Source organism: Cherax quadricarinatus, chromosome 62 (genome assembly GCF_038502225.1).
Source record: "Cherax quadricarinatus isolate ZL_2023a chromosome 62, ASM3850222v1, whole genome shotgun sequence".
Classification (NCBI taxonomy): Eukaryota; Metazoa; Arthropoda; class Malacostraca; order Decapoda; family Parastacidae; genus Cherax; species Cherax quadricarinatus.
In genome coordinates, this window is record NC_091353.1 from 15,613,194 (window position 1) to 15,628,402 (window position 15,209).

General features: G+C 44.9%; 1 protein-coding gene across 1 annotated transcript in view; it reads right to left on the reverse strand.

Annotated features, from left to right (window-relative positions):
* The window catches only part of LOC128687240 (RING finger protein 150), a gene marked incomplete at its 3' end in the record, with an annotated part of 247,069 nt that overhangs the window by 112,893 nt on the left and 118,967 nt on the right, over window positions 1-15,209 (reverse strand).

Consider the following 15,209-nt stretch of genomic DNA (forward strand, 5'->3'; position numbering starts at 1 on the left):
GAGTGAGGATGTTACAGTCCTGTACGTGGGAAGTACAGTGCCTGCACTCTGAAGGATGAGTGAGGATGTTACAGTCCTGTACGTGGGAAGTACAGTGCCTGCACTCTGAAGGATGAGTGAGGATGTTACAGTCCTGTACGTGGGAAGTACAGTGCCTGCACTCTGAAGGATGAGTGAGGATGTTACAGTCCTGTACGTGGGAAGTACAGTGCCTGCACTCTGAAGGATGAGTGAGGATGTTACAGTCCTGTACGTGGGAAGTACAGTGCCTGCACTCTGAAGGATGAGTGAGGATGTTACAGTCCTGTACGTGGGAAGTACAGTGCCTGCACTCTGAAGGATGAGTGAGGATGTTACAGTCCTGTACGTGGGAAGTACAGTGCCTGCACTCTGAAGGATGAGTGAGGATGTTACAGTCCTGTACGTGGGAAGTACAGTGCCTGCACTCTGAAGGATGAGTGAGGATGTTACAGTCCTGTACGTGGGAAGTACAGTGCCTGCACTCTGAAGGATGAGTGAGGATGTTACAGTCCTGTACGTGGGAAGTACAGTGCCTGCACTCTGAAGGATGAGTGAGGATGTTACAGTCCTGTACGTGGGAAGTACAGTGCCTGCACTCTGAAGGATGAGTGAGGATGTTACAGTCCTGTACGTGGGAAGTACAGTGCCTGCACTCTGAAGGATGAGTGAGGATGTTACAGTCCTGTACGTGGGAAGTACAGTGCCTGCACTCTGAAGGATGAGTGAGGATGTTACAGTCCTGTACGTGGGAAGTACAGTGCCTGCACTCTGAAGGATGAGTGAGGATGTTACAGTCCTGTACGTGGGAAGTACAGTGCCTGCACTCTGAAGGATGAGTGAGGATGTTACAGTCCTGTACGTGGGAAGTACAGTGCCTGCACTCTGAAGGATGAGTGAGGATGTTACAGTCCTGTACGTGGGAAGTACAGTGCCTGCACTCTGAAGGATGAGTGAGGATGTTACAGTCCTGTAGGTGGGAAGTACAGTGCCTGCACTCTGAAGGATGAGTGAGGATGTTACAGTCCTGTAGGTAGGAAGTACAGTGCCTGCACCCTGAAGGATGAGTGAGGATGTTACAGTCCTGTAGGTGGGAAGTACAGTGCCTACACTCTGAAGGATGAGTGAGGATGTTACAGTCCTGTACGTGGGAAGTACAGTGCCTGCACTCTGAAGGATGAGTGAGGATGTTACAGTCCTGTAGGTGGGAAGTACAGTGCCTACACTCTGAAGGATGAGTGAGGATGTTACAGTCCTGTACGTGGGAAGTACAGTGCCTACACTCTGAAGGATGAGTGAGGATGTTACAGTCCTGTACGTGGGAAGTACAGTGCCTGCACTCTGAAGGATGAGTGAGGATGTTACAGTCCTGTACGTGGGAAGTACAGTGCCTGCACTCTGAAGGATGAGTGAGGATGTTACAGTCCTGTACGTGGGAAGTACAGTGCCTGCACTCTGAAGGATGAGTGAGGATGTTACAGTCCTGTACGTGGGAAGTACAGTGCCTGCACTCTGAAGGATGAGTGAGGATGTTACAGTCCTGTACGTGGGAAGTACAGTGCCTGCACTCTGAAGGATGAGTGAGGATGTTACAGTCCTGTACGTGGGAAGTACAGTGCCTGCACTCTGAAGGATGAGTGAGGATGTTACAGTCCTGTACGTGGGAAGTACAGTGCCTGCACTCTGAAGGATGAGTGAGGATGTTACAGTCCTGTACGTGGGAAGTACAGTGCCTGCACTCTGAAGGATGAGTGAGGATGTTACAGTCCTGTACGTGGGAAGTACAGTGCCTGCACTCTGAAGGATGAGTGAGGATGTTACAGTCCTGTACGTGGGAAGTACAGTGCCTGCACTCTGAAGGATGAGTGAGGATGTTACAGTCCTGTACGTGGGAAGTACAGTGCCTGCACTCTGAAGGATGAGTGAGGATGTTACAGTCCTGTACGTGGGAAGTACAGTGCCTGCACTCTGAAGGATGAGTGAGGATGTTACAGTCCTGTACGTGGGAAGTACAGTGCCTGCACTCTGAAGGATGAGTGAGGATGTTACAGTCCTGTACGTGGGAAGTACAGTGCCTGCACTCTGAAGGATGAGTGAGGATGTTACAGTCCTGTACGTGGGAAGTACAGTGCCTGCACTCTGAAGGATGAGTGAGGATGTTACAGTCCTATACGTGGGAAGTACAGTGCCTGCACTCTGAAGGATGAGTGAGGATGTTACAGTCCTGTACGTGGGAAGTACAGTGCTTGTTGTGCAGGAGGCTCATTGGTTGAACTTAGTACATGTGGCTGTGGTGGACCAGCCACTCGTTAATTCCTCTCCACCATAAGTCCGAACTGGTTCTCCGGGTCATCATATGACTAACACCCGCGTCAGGAAACACTTGTCCTGTTTCCTGACAAACTTGACCTACCCTAACCGTTGTGGTGATACATTGCTAACATTTCTTGCCAATCTGTCCTGCTTCCTGGTACTTAAAAAAATGTTTGTTTTTCAGATGATTCTGGCTCATACGAGGCCGTATATGCCGCAAAAAATCTTCTCGTGGTGGTCTGTAAAGTTCAGACTACAACACAGTCTTCAAAGGAACTTGGTGGATCTAAAGCCGCGTGTGTCTTTAAGAACGTAAAAAAAAAAGAGAAACACTGCAGCAGGCCTACTGGCCCTCAATAGGCAGGTCCTTTTCAAACCCAAACCCACTAACAAAAGTATTCATACAGGGTGACCCAAAGTCTGAACACATAGGAAATATTATTAATTTGTTTTACCCCTCAGTTACCGGAGTTACTCCACCGTGTTGAAGTGAGTCTCGCAACGCTCGTTGAATCTTGCATCGCTAATGGTCGACATGTTGAAGATGTTATTCATTAAAATTACTGTATAATCATTACAAAAATGCAATTTCGCCTATGTGTCTAGACTTTTGGGTCACCCTGTATATGTAAGTCTACTTTCTAGTGTCTATGGGAAGGAATTCACAGATGCCACAAGAGTAGAATCTGCAGGTTATAGGATTTCACTGGCGGGTTTCAGAGCTACGAGTTCCTGGCTGGTGTAGTGTATGGATCTGTAGTAGAACCAGAACCAACAGTGACAGCAGCACCACCGGTACTAGATACAGGACCAACACTGACAGCACCACCGGTGCCAGACACAGAACCAACACTGACAGCACCACCGGTACTAGATACAGGACCAACACTGACAGCACCACCGGTGCCAGACACAGAACCAACACTGACAGCACCACCGGTACTAGATACAGGACCAACACTGACAGCACCACCGGTGCCAGACACAGAACCAACACTGACAGCACCACCGGTACTAGATACAGGACCAACACTGACAGCACCACCGGTGCCAGACACAGAACCAACACTGACAGCACCACCGGTACTAGATACAGGACCAACACTGACAGCACCACCGGTACTAGATACAGGACCAACACTGACAGCACCACCGGTACCAGACAGAGCCAACACTGACAGCACCACCGGTACTAGATACAGGACCAACACTGACAGCACCACCGGTGCCAGACACAGAACCAACACTGACAGCACCACAGGTACCAGACAGAGCCAACACTGACAGCACCACCGGTACTAGATACAGGACCAACACTGACAGCACCACCGGTGCCAGACACAGAACCAACACTGACAGCACCACCGGTACTAGATACAGGACCAACACTGACAGCACCACCGGTACCAGACAGAGCCAACACTGACAGCACCACCGGTACTAGATACAGGACCAACACTGACAGCACCACCGGTGCCAGACACAGAACCAACACTGACAGCACCACCGGTACTAGATACAGGACCAACACTGACAGCACCACCGTTACCAGACAGAGCCAACACTGACAGCACCACCGGTACTAGACCCAGAACCAACACTGACAGCACCAACGGTATTGCCACCAGCTTCACTAACGATCATCTACAGTTCTACACAAACCCTGGAACCACCAGGGTGGCCAGCACCAGTAACAGTCCTAGCAACATCAGTGTCAACTTCAGAACCTCCGCTGTCACCACTAGTTCCAGTACTGACAGCCAGGATGTGCGCACTGTCAACAATACAGACTCCCGTGGTGCTATTCCTTTTGAGGATTAAGACACATGTGCAACAGTTGGGTATCTTTATTGTCGAAACGTTTCGCCTACACAGTAGGCTTCTTCAGTCAGATACAAAGGCAGCAGGTGTAGTAGTTTAATGAAGATGTAATCAGTCCATCAATCTTGAAGAAAAAGTATTCGAGGTGGTCAGTCCCTCAGCCTTGGAGTTGAAGATCACCGTAGTCTTGAAGACCACTTTGATCTTCACCATCTCCAAGGCTGAGGGACTGATTACATTATCTTGGGTACATAGTTCTAAAGTCTTCACATTATGTCCCTGTATTGATAGTCACTGGATGGCGAAACGTCTACAAATAAAAAATATCCAGATATTGTACATGTTTCTAATTCATCAATGGCTTACTAAACACAGAGTTATATTACAACTTCAGTATTTCACTCATTTCCTTGTTGTACTCAGTGTAGGTTCCATCTCATTTAAGGGGCAGATACGGCATGTGGTTTTGGCTCTGGATTTTGCATACTAGAAAAGGTACTTAGAATTTTTGTAGGTCTTGTATGACGCACTTTGATCTCAATATTTTCCATTTCCGTCGCTAGTGTTTCTTGTCGTTCTTCAGAAAGTCTATAGCCACTGAGAAGTTCTGTAATTCCTCGTCTTCCTCTTTAGAGGAAGCGCCTCTGTTTCTCCCTCTAACTTACATCTTTTCATCTCGTATATATACTAGCTTCCTTACCTTCGTGTGTTAGTGTGTGGCTACTTAATGGTCCAAGTCGTCATAAGCTTGTATGTGCAGGTTATTTGTGTATTGTTCGAGTCACTGTATTGTCTTCGTTGCTTGTTCCTCAGTGCTGTGTGTGACGAACTTCCAGCACCAGTAAACACATCCTCTCCGGATACTGATTCAAACCATATTTTCTTCCCAGTATATTTCACCAAGGTCATGATTTATTTAATCCCAGTTAATGTTCCCATTGATGAAACTGAATTTGTTGGACGCATCCTGGTGTCTGGCTCCATCTTGTTGTTGATGGCTAGTGATAATAATAATGAATTGAGACACTTATGCAACATATGGGAATCTTTATTGAATAATAATAATAATCTTTATTCCTACAAATACATGATAGAACTTACACAGACTATAACTGATATCAATCACATATAATAATAATAATAATAATAATAATAATAATCTTTATTTCTACGAGCACATGATGCAACTTGTACAGACCATAGCTGACATCTATGACATAGTGCACTATAGTGAAAGCCCCTGGTTATGCCGAGCATTTATCTCAACTGAGGTTAATTTTGTTCTCCAGGATGCGACCCACACCACTCGGCTAACACCCAGGTACCTACTTACTGCTAAGTGAACAGGGGCAGCAGATGAACGGTGACTAACACCCAGGTACATACTGCCAGGAAGCAGCAGGTGTAAGGCAACTATCACCCAGGTACCTACTACCATGTAAACAGGGAAACATACTCAGCCCCTCGCCCGTGCCGGGAATCGATCACGGACCCTCAGCGTAGAAACTGAAGTTGTAGTCTGAATTAGATGTTCTTGACACACTTTGTCCCGTACCAGATTCTCATTGTTAAAATAATATCAAGGGTATTTTCTAGTCTGGTTAATTCCACTATTTGCCGGCATAAGGTCTTGGGAGTTTTTCCTGCTATTAGAGGCTGATACGTCCATTCTACATGTCGTAAACTGAAATCGCCAAGAGACAAGATATTTGGGGCCGGATTTCAAAGATTTTCAAGACTGGTTTGGAAAGACACGTGAGCAAATACTACGACATATTTATAAGAAAATGTTTTGGTCCTGGGGCCTTGATCAAGGTCCCAGGACCGAAACGTTTTCTAATATCCTAGTGTTTGCTTACGTGTTTTCCTAAACTAATTTGTCGGTATCTATCACCAAGATTTATACCATGACTTGCGAAATTGTAAAGACACGATTGCAAACAAACCATACCACGGGCGGGGCTTGAACCCGCGGTAGCCTCGTCCCGTCCCTAGTTATAACTATTGACCATAATTTTTAAAGGGGTGGGCCGGTAAGCCAGTGGAAGGCCTCGGTCATATGACCAAAAGCTCTAACGGCGGGTCATCCTGACCCGCGTCAGGAAACACTTGTCCTGTTTCCTGACGAACCTTACCTAACCTGTCTTTCCTGTCCCATCTAAGCAGACTGTACCCGGGAAACCACACATCATTGTCACAATAATATTTTGTAACAATGTTGGTAGAATTACTGACAATATGTAAAGTAAAAGGACACAAGTACAACTAATGTGACGTTTTTATCGTGGCAAAGTTTCGCCACGGCTTGATAAAGCTCCTGGAGATTAGATTTTTTTAGATATTACCCCTGAAGTGGCTAGTTTATTGTGCAGGTCATATCCATCCTGTGGACGGTAGCGCAAGAGCATATGGATACACAAAAGGCCTAGGAACTAGGCCCCAAAAGGGTTAACAGGAGTACATTTGGATTTATATCAACAGTTCACTTATCTGTTACAAGCAAATTTAGGAAATTTGCTTAGTATATCTGGTATCTTAATTTCATTAATAAGATATCTTGACATGTCACATAGGTTATTATACTCTACATTTCTCAATAAGTGGACAATTAAGCACATATTGTTCAAGATGGTGACCATAGGCCTGGCCACATAATTTGCATTTGGTTTGATCATCATCTGTGTGTCTCCCAAATTGCCACAAATAATTAACTAACAAAAAAAGGCATAATACCATTGGACCATTTACAAAGTCACAGTGTGACTTTGTAAATGGTCCAAGTCGGACCGAAACGTCGTCGTAAGCTTCTCTCTTTTACGTGCGGGTTATCTGTGTATAATGCCACAAATACTGTAGCCAAGACTAAGCCTGGCCACTACAACATCAGTTTCTTCACATTGTAAGTTGCTCCATAAACTTACTGGACAGCGAAACGTTGCCACAATAAAATGTCGCATTAGTCACACATGTGTCCTTTTATTTTTTTTTTATCACACTGGCCGATTCCCACCAAGGCAGGGTGCCCCGAAAAGGAAAAACTTTCACCATCATTCACTCCATCACTGTCCTGCCAGAAGGGTGCTTTACACTACAGTTTTTAAACTGCAACATTAACACCCCTCCTTCAGAGTGCAGGCACTGTACTTCCCATCTCCAGGACTCAAGTCCAGCCTGCCGGTTTCCCTGAATCCCTTCATAAATGTTACTTTGCTCACACTCCAACAGCACGTCAAGTATTAAAAAACCATTCGTCTCCATTCACTAGTATCAAACACGCTCACGCATGCCTGCTGGAAGTCAAAGCCCCTCGCACACAAAACCTCCTTTACCCCCTCCCTCCAACCTTTCCTAGGCCGACCCCTACCCCGCCTTTCTTCCACTACAGACTGATACACTCTTGAAGTCACTCTGTTTCGCTCCATTCTCTCTACATGTCCGAACCACCTCAACAACCCTTCCTCAGCCCTCTGGACAACAGTTTTGGTAATCCCGCACCTCCTCCTAACTTCCAAACTACGAATTCTCTGCATTATATTCACACCACACATTGCCCTCAGACATGACATCTCCACTGCCTCCAGCCTTCTCCTCGCTGCAACATTCATCACCCATGCTTCACACCCATATAAGAGCGTTGGTAAAACTATACTCTCATACATTCCCCTCTTTGCCTCCAAGGACAAACTTCTTTGTCTCCACAGACTCCTAAGTGCACCACTCACTCTTTTCCCCTCATCAATTCTATGATTCACCTCATCTTTCATAGACCCATCCGCTGACACGTCCACTCCCAAATATCTGAATACATTCACCTCCTCCATACTCTCTCCCTCCAATCTGATATCCAATCTTTCATCACCTAATCTTTTTGTTATCCTCATTACCTTACTCTTTCCTGTATTCACTTTTAATTTTCTTCTTTTGCACACCCTACCAAATTCATCCACCGATCTCTGCAGCTTCTCTTCAGAATCTCCCAAGAGCACAGTGTCATCAGCAAAGAACAACTGTGACAACTCCCACTTTATGTGTGATTATCTTTTAACTCCACGCCTCTTGCCAAGACCCTCGCATTTACTTCTCTTACAACCCCATCTATAAATATATTAAACAACCACGGTGACATCACACATCCTTGTCTAAGGCCTACTTTTACTGGGAAAAAATTTCCCTCTTTCCTACATACTCTAACTTGAGCCTCACTATCCTCGTAAAAACTCTTCACTGCTTTCAGTAACCTACCTCCCACACCATACACCTGCAACATCTGCCACATTGCCCCCCTATCCACCCTGTCATACGCCTTTTCCAAATCCATAAATGCCACAAAGACCTCTTTAGCTTTATCTAAATACTGTTCACTTATATGTTTCACTGTAAACACCTGGTCCACACACCCCCTACCTTTCCTAAAGCCTCCTTGTTCATCTGCTATCCTATTCTCCGTCTTACTCTTAATTCTTTCAATAATAACTCTACCATACACTTTACCAGGTATACTCAACAGACTTATCCTTTTACCTAACACAATAATCTTTGTGCTGTACTCGACTGAAGAAGCCTACTGTGCAGGCGAAACGTTTCGGAATAAAGATACGTAACTGCTGCACATTTGTCTTACCAACCACAATAATCTTTTACACGTTAGGTTCAAGGACACAAGTGCAACTAATGTGACATTTTGTGTCAACGTTTCGCTCCCCAGGAGCTTTATCAAGCCGTTTACGTGTTTCTCGTAAAAGCAGCAAACACTGCATCTGGCTCAGTGAGGAGACTACTACACGATATTCTGTGGTTCCTCGTTGTTTACACCTTGAATATTGTCAAACATACATGATATTTCTCGGTGTTGTGTAGTGGCGTAAGTGCTCTTAACATCTGTGACTCTGAGCCAGATGGAACAGTGGTACAAACAGCTCCCAGGTGAAGAATTAGACATGTGCAACATGTGGGTATCTTTCAAGTCTTCAAAACTAAGGTGCTCTTCGCCAACTCCAAAGACTGATTACCTCATCTTTTGAATATAGTTCTAAAGTCTTCCCATTATGTCCTTGTATTGACAGTCACTGAAACGTCTATAATAAATATACCCAGATGTTGTACATGTGTCTAATTCTTCATCTTGTCCGTATAGCATACGTGAACAACCTCCCAAGTAGCGTTATTAAGGCAAGAAATTTGCATAGCTTTAAATATAAGTTGGACGGGTACACGAGTGGGTGTGAGTGAGTATGAGTGTGTATGAGTGAGTGGGTATGAGTGAGTATTGTCAGCATAGTTGCTGATCCCCTGTATATGTATGTTATCTGAGTATCACATATACATATACAGGGGATCAGCAAGTATGCTGACAGGTATGAGTGGGTGGGTATGAGTGAGTGGGTATAAGTTAGTGGGTATGAGTTGAACCAGTAGGTCGGCTTCAGAATTTTGTTTAATTCTTCTCCTTTCATTATGTGAAAAAGCCACTTATACACAAACCATACCCCCGGCCGGGATTGAACCCGCGGTCATAGAGTCTCAAAACTCCAGCCCGTCGCGTTAGCCACTAGACCAGCTAGCTGGTGGCTAGCTGGTCTAGTGGCTAACGCGACGGGCTGGAGTTTTGAGACTCTATGACCGCGGGTTCAACCCCGGCCGGGGGTATGGTTTATTTGCAATCGTGTCATTACGATTTCTTAAGTCACTTATATACACTTCAGGACATTAGAGGAAACGTTTCGCCACGAATGACTGAAGAAGTCACTCGTGGCGAAAGATTTCCATCTAATAAGTGTCCTGGACATAACTGTCTTGTTCCACACCTTGTCGGTACCACCAGACCATTTCTCATTTTAACATAGTTCCCCCAACTTTCGTGCATTTTCTAAAATAAAAGCTGGGGGTTGGTTTCTTGAAATAAAAATGGGCAGTACGTATGTATATACGTGTGTGAACGAGTGTATATGAGTGTGTCCGTGTGTGTCCGTGTGTCAGGGTGGCAACTAGTGTGAAGTATGCCAGGGAAACCGTCCTTCAAGGCCGAGCTTATTACGTCCATAACTTCACGCTGGAGGACGCTAGCATGACTTAATAAAGAGTTCGGCCAAGCAAGACCGGGGAAACAAAGACCCCAGACCTTGGAAGGTGTAGTCGACCACACTATTGTGTCGAGTGTGATGTATTGTGTACTCTATGCTGCGCACCATAACACACAAATTTCACATTACTGTTTAAGACTCGCTAAACAGTGACCCGTTTGACTGTTACAGCAACAGTGATATCCTGTCTGTTAAGAGGGCGGGTTGTAAAGACAGGAGTATGTGTGAAAATGGTATACAGCACCAACAGGTTGATAAGACACATATTCAACAGTTAGATATCTTTATTCCGAAACGTTTCGCCTAAACAGTAGGTTGCTTCAGTCGAGTACAGAAAAGTTGATAGAAGCAGAAGAGACTTGAAGACGATGTAATCAGTCCATCACCCTTGAAGTTTTGAGGTGGTCAGTCCCTTAGTCTGGAGAAGAGAAATGTTCCATAGTCTGAAGAAGGTTATTGTGTAGGCGATACTGGCAGGTATATACAAGACTGACAGTGAGACACTTGTGCAGCATTTGGGAACCTTTATTGTGGAAACGTTTCGCCAGCCAATGGCTTCTTCAGTCCAATACTGTGAAAGATAAGATGGAGTTTGAGGTAATCAGTCCCTTAAGAAAAGTACTCTTCTCAAAACTGATGGACTGAACACATCGACTCCAGACTGAGGGACTGATTACCATAAACTCCTCTTCATTTTCCACTGTATTGGACTGAAGAAGCCACTATGTGGCGAAATGTTTCCTCGATAAAGATTCCCAAATAAACCATATCACGAGTGGGGCTTGAACCCGAGGTCAGAGAATCTTAAAACTCCAGACCGACGCGTTAACCACTGTGCCAGCTGGCTACAATAAGATTCACCCAGTTAGGTATATTTACATACCAAAGGAAGGTTAGCATAGGCCACCACTGTGACCACAAATGCAAGTTTTTACAGACCAATCTCCCGCCAACGTGGCCGTGACGAACTCTAGCTCAAGTCCCCTCAAAGGCGTCATCATGACTCACGAAATTACAGTGACACGACTGACCCGTGGTCTGCTTTGTTTACACTCGTGTCACCACGATTTTGTGAGTCAAGATTCACAAATATTGCGCCAGTGTCTTACTCTTTAACTTGTGGGTTTTCTGAACCAATTATATCACACACACACACACACACACACACACACACACACACACATGCATCTGGGTATCTTTTGTAGACGTTTCGCCATCTAGTGGCTTTATCAATAAAAACTGAAGGACATAAAGGGTAGACTGTAGAAGTACATACACAACTGTACAGTTGTACAATCTACCTATTATGTACTTAGATGTGTACTGATAAAGCCACTGAATGGCGAAACATCTACAAAAGATACCCAGATGTTGCACATGTGTGTAGTTGTTCATCTTGTGGGTACTGTATCCCATGTTTGTACAGATATTGTTAACACACAGAAGACACTCTCCGGTGGTTGGGAGTGTTCTCGGTGTACAACCTGCACTTGTGTGCAGATCAATACAATTATAAACGGAAACGTTTCGTCACTCCATTTGTGGCGAAACGATTTCTTAATAAATATCCTGAGCTGTATCAAGTACACTGATCAAAGTATCTAGTACCTCAGCAAGTATACTAGTCAGCAACAGTAGTCAAGAATTGAGTAATTATTGAATAATGGTCTAGTGATACCGACAAGATCACTTATGTACAGGTTAGGACATTTATTACAGGACACGCTTCGCCATGACTGGCTTCTTCAGTCTTAATAGAGAGAGCATGTGAACATCAAAATGGTATACAATACCGACAGGTTGTTAGGTAAGACACATATGCAACAGTTAGACAACTTTATTCCGAAACGTTTCGCCTACACAGTAGGCTTCTTCAGTCGAATACAGAAAATAGGCAGGAACAGTAGAGATGTGAAGACGATGTAATCAGTCCATCACCCTTGTAGTCGTAGAATTTGAGGTTGTCAGTCCCTCGGCCTGGAGAAGTTCAGTTCCATAGTCAGGAACTATCTGAAGATCAAGCGACAGTGCGGAGACTTAAATACTGTCGGAAGGAGAGGTGCAGAGTAGTAGTAGTACCTGGAGAGACCTGGAGAGAGTTTCGGGGGTCAACGCCCCCGCGGCCCGGTCTGTGACCAGGCCTCCTGGTGGATCAGCGCCTGATCAACCAGGCTGTTGCTGCTGGCTGCACGCAAACCAACGTACGAGCCACAGCCCGGCTGATCAGGAACCGACTTTAGGTGCTTGTCCAGTGCCAGCTTGAAGACTGCCAGGGGTCTGTTGGTAATCCCCCTTATGTGTGCTGGGAGGCAGTTGAACAGTCTCGGGCCCCTGACACTTATTGTATGGTCTCTTAACGTGCTAGTGACACCCCTGCTTTTCATTGGGGGGATGGTGCATCGTCTGCCAAGTCTTTTGCTTTCGTAGTGAGTGATTTTCGTGTGCAAGTTCGGTACTAGTCCCTCTAGGATTTTCCAGGTGTATATAATCATGTATCTCTCCCTCCTGCGTTCCAGGGAATACAGGTTTAGAAACCTCAAGCGCTCCCAGTAATTGAGGTGTTTTATCTCCGTTATGCTCGCCGTGAAAGTTCTCTGTACATTTTCTAGGTCGGCAATTTCACCTGCCTTGAAAGGTGCTGATAGAGTGCAGCAATATTCCAGCCTAGATAGAACAAGTGACCTGAAGAGTGTCATCATGGGCTTGGCCTCCCTAGTTTTGAAGGTTCTCATTATCCATCCTGTCATTTTTCTAGCAGATGCGATTGATACAATGTTATGGTCCTTGAAGGTGAGATCCTCCGACATAATCACTCCCAGGTCTTTGACGTTGGTGTTTCGCTCTATTTCGTGGCCAGAATTTGTTTTGTACTCTGATGAAAATTTAATTTCCTCATGTTTACCATATCTGAGTAATTGAAATTTCTCATCGTTGAACTTCATATTGTTTTCTGCAGCCCACTGAAAGATTTGGTTGATGTCCGCCTGGAGCCTTGCAGTGTCTGCAATGGAAGACACTGTCATGCAGATTCGGGTGTCATCTGCAAAGGAAGACACGGTGCTGTGGCTGACATCCTTGTCTATGTCGGATATGAGGATGAGGAACAAGATGGGAGCTAGTACTGTGCCTTGTGGAACAGAGCTTTTCACCGTAGCTGCCTCGGACTTTACTCTGTTGACGACTACTCTCTGTGTTCTGTTAGTGAGGAAATTATAGATCCATCGACCGACTTTTCCTGTTATTCCTTTAGCACGCATTTTGTGCGCTATTACGCCATGGTCACACTTGTCGAAGGCTTTTGCAAAGTCTGTATATATTACATCTGCATTCTTTTTGTCTTCTAGTGCATTTAGGACCTTGTCGTAGTGATCCAGTAGCTGAGACAGACAGGAGCGACCTGTTCTAAACCCATGTTGTCCTGGGTTGTGTAACTGATGGGTTTCTAGATGGGTGGTGATCTTGCTTCTTAGGACCCTTTCAAAGATTTTTATGATATGGGATGTTAGTGCTATTGGTCTGTAGTTCTTTGCTGTTGCTTTACTGCCCCCTTTGTGGAGTGGGGCTATGTCTGTTGTTTTTAGTAACTGAGGGACGACCCCCGTGTCCATGCTCCCTCTCCATAGGATGGTAAAGGCTCGTGATAGGGGCTTCTTGCAGTTCTTGATGAACACAGAGTTCCATGAGTCTGGCCCTGGGGCAGAGTGCATGGGCATGTCATTTATCGCCTGTTCGAAGTCATTTGGCGTCAGGATAACATCGGATAGGCTTGTGTTAATCAAATTTTGTGGCTCTCTCATAAAAAATTCATTTTGATCTTCGACTCTCAGTCTGGTTAGCGGCTTGCTAAAAACTGAGTCATATTGGGACTTGAGTAGCTCACTCATTTCCTTGCTGTCATCTGTGTAGGACCCATCTTGTTTAAGTAGGGGCCCAATACTGGGCGTTGTTCTCGATTTCGATTTGGCATAGGAGAAGAAATACTTTGGGTTTCTTTCGATTTCATTTATAGCTTTTAGTTCTTCCCGCGATTCCTGACTCCTAAAGGATTCTTTTAGCTTAAGTTCGATGCTTGCTATTTCTCTGACCAGTGTCTCCCTGCGCATTTCAGATATATTGACCTCTTTTAGCCGCTCTGTTATTCTTTTCCGTCGCCTGTAAAGGGAGCGCCTGTCTCTTTCTATTTTACTTCTACTCCTCCTTTTTCTTAGAGGAATAAGCCTTGTGCATACATCGAGTGCCACCGAGTTAATCTGTTCTAGGCATAAGTTTGGGTCTGTGTTGCTTAGTATATCTTCCCAGCTTATATCGGTTAGGACTTGGTTTACTTGGTCCCACTTTATGTTTTTGTTATTGAAGTTGAATTTGGTTAATGCTCCCTCGTGACTAGTCTCATTTTGTCGGTCTGGGGCTCCTCGCATACATGTCTGAACCTCAATTATGTTGTGATCTGAGTATATTGTTTTTGATATGGTGACATTTCTTATCAGATCATCATTGTTAGTGAATATGAGGTCTAGTGTATTCTCCAGTCTAGTAGGCTCTATTATTTGCTGGTTTAAATTGAATTTTGTGCAGAGATTTAAAAGCTCGTGTGAGTGTGAGTTTTCATCAGAGCTGCCTCCTGGTGTTATTACTGCAACAATATTATTTGCTATATTCCTCCATTTTAGGTGCCTTAAGTTGAAATCCCCCAGGAGCAAGATGTTGGGTGCAGGAGCTGGAAGATTTTCCAGACAGTGGTCAATTTTTAACAGCTGTTCCTGGAATTGCTGGGATGTTGCATCCGGAGGCTTGTAGACTACCACAATGACTAGGTTTTGGTTCTCGACCTTTACTGCTAAAACTTCCACTACGTCATTTGAGGCATTAAGCAGTTCTGTGCAAACAAGTGACTCTGCAATGTACAGGTCAACCCACCCCCCCCTTTTGCCTGTTCACTCTGTCACATCTGTATAGGTTGTAACCTGGGATCCATAT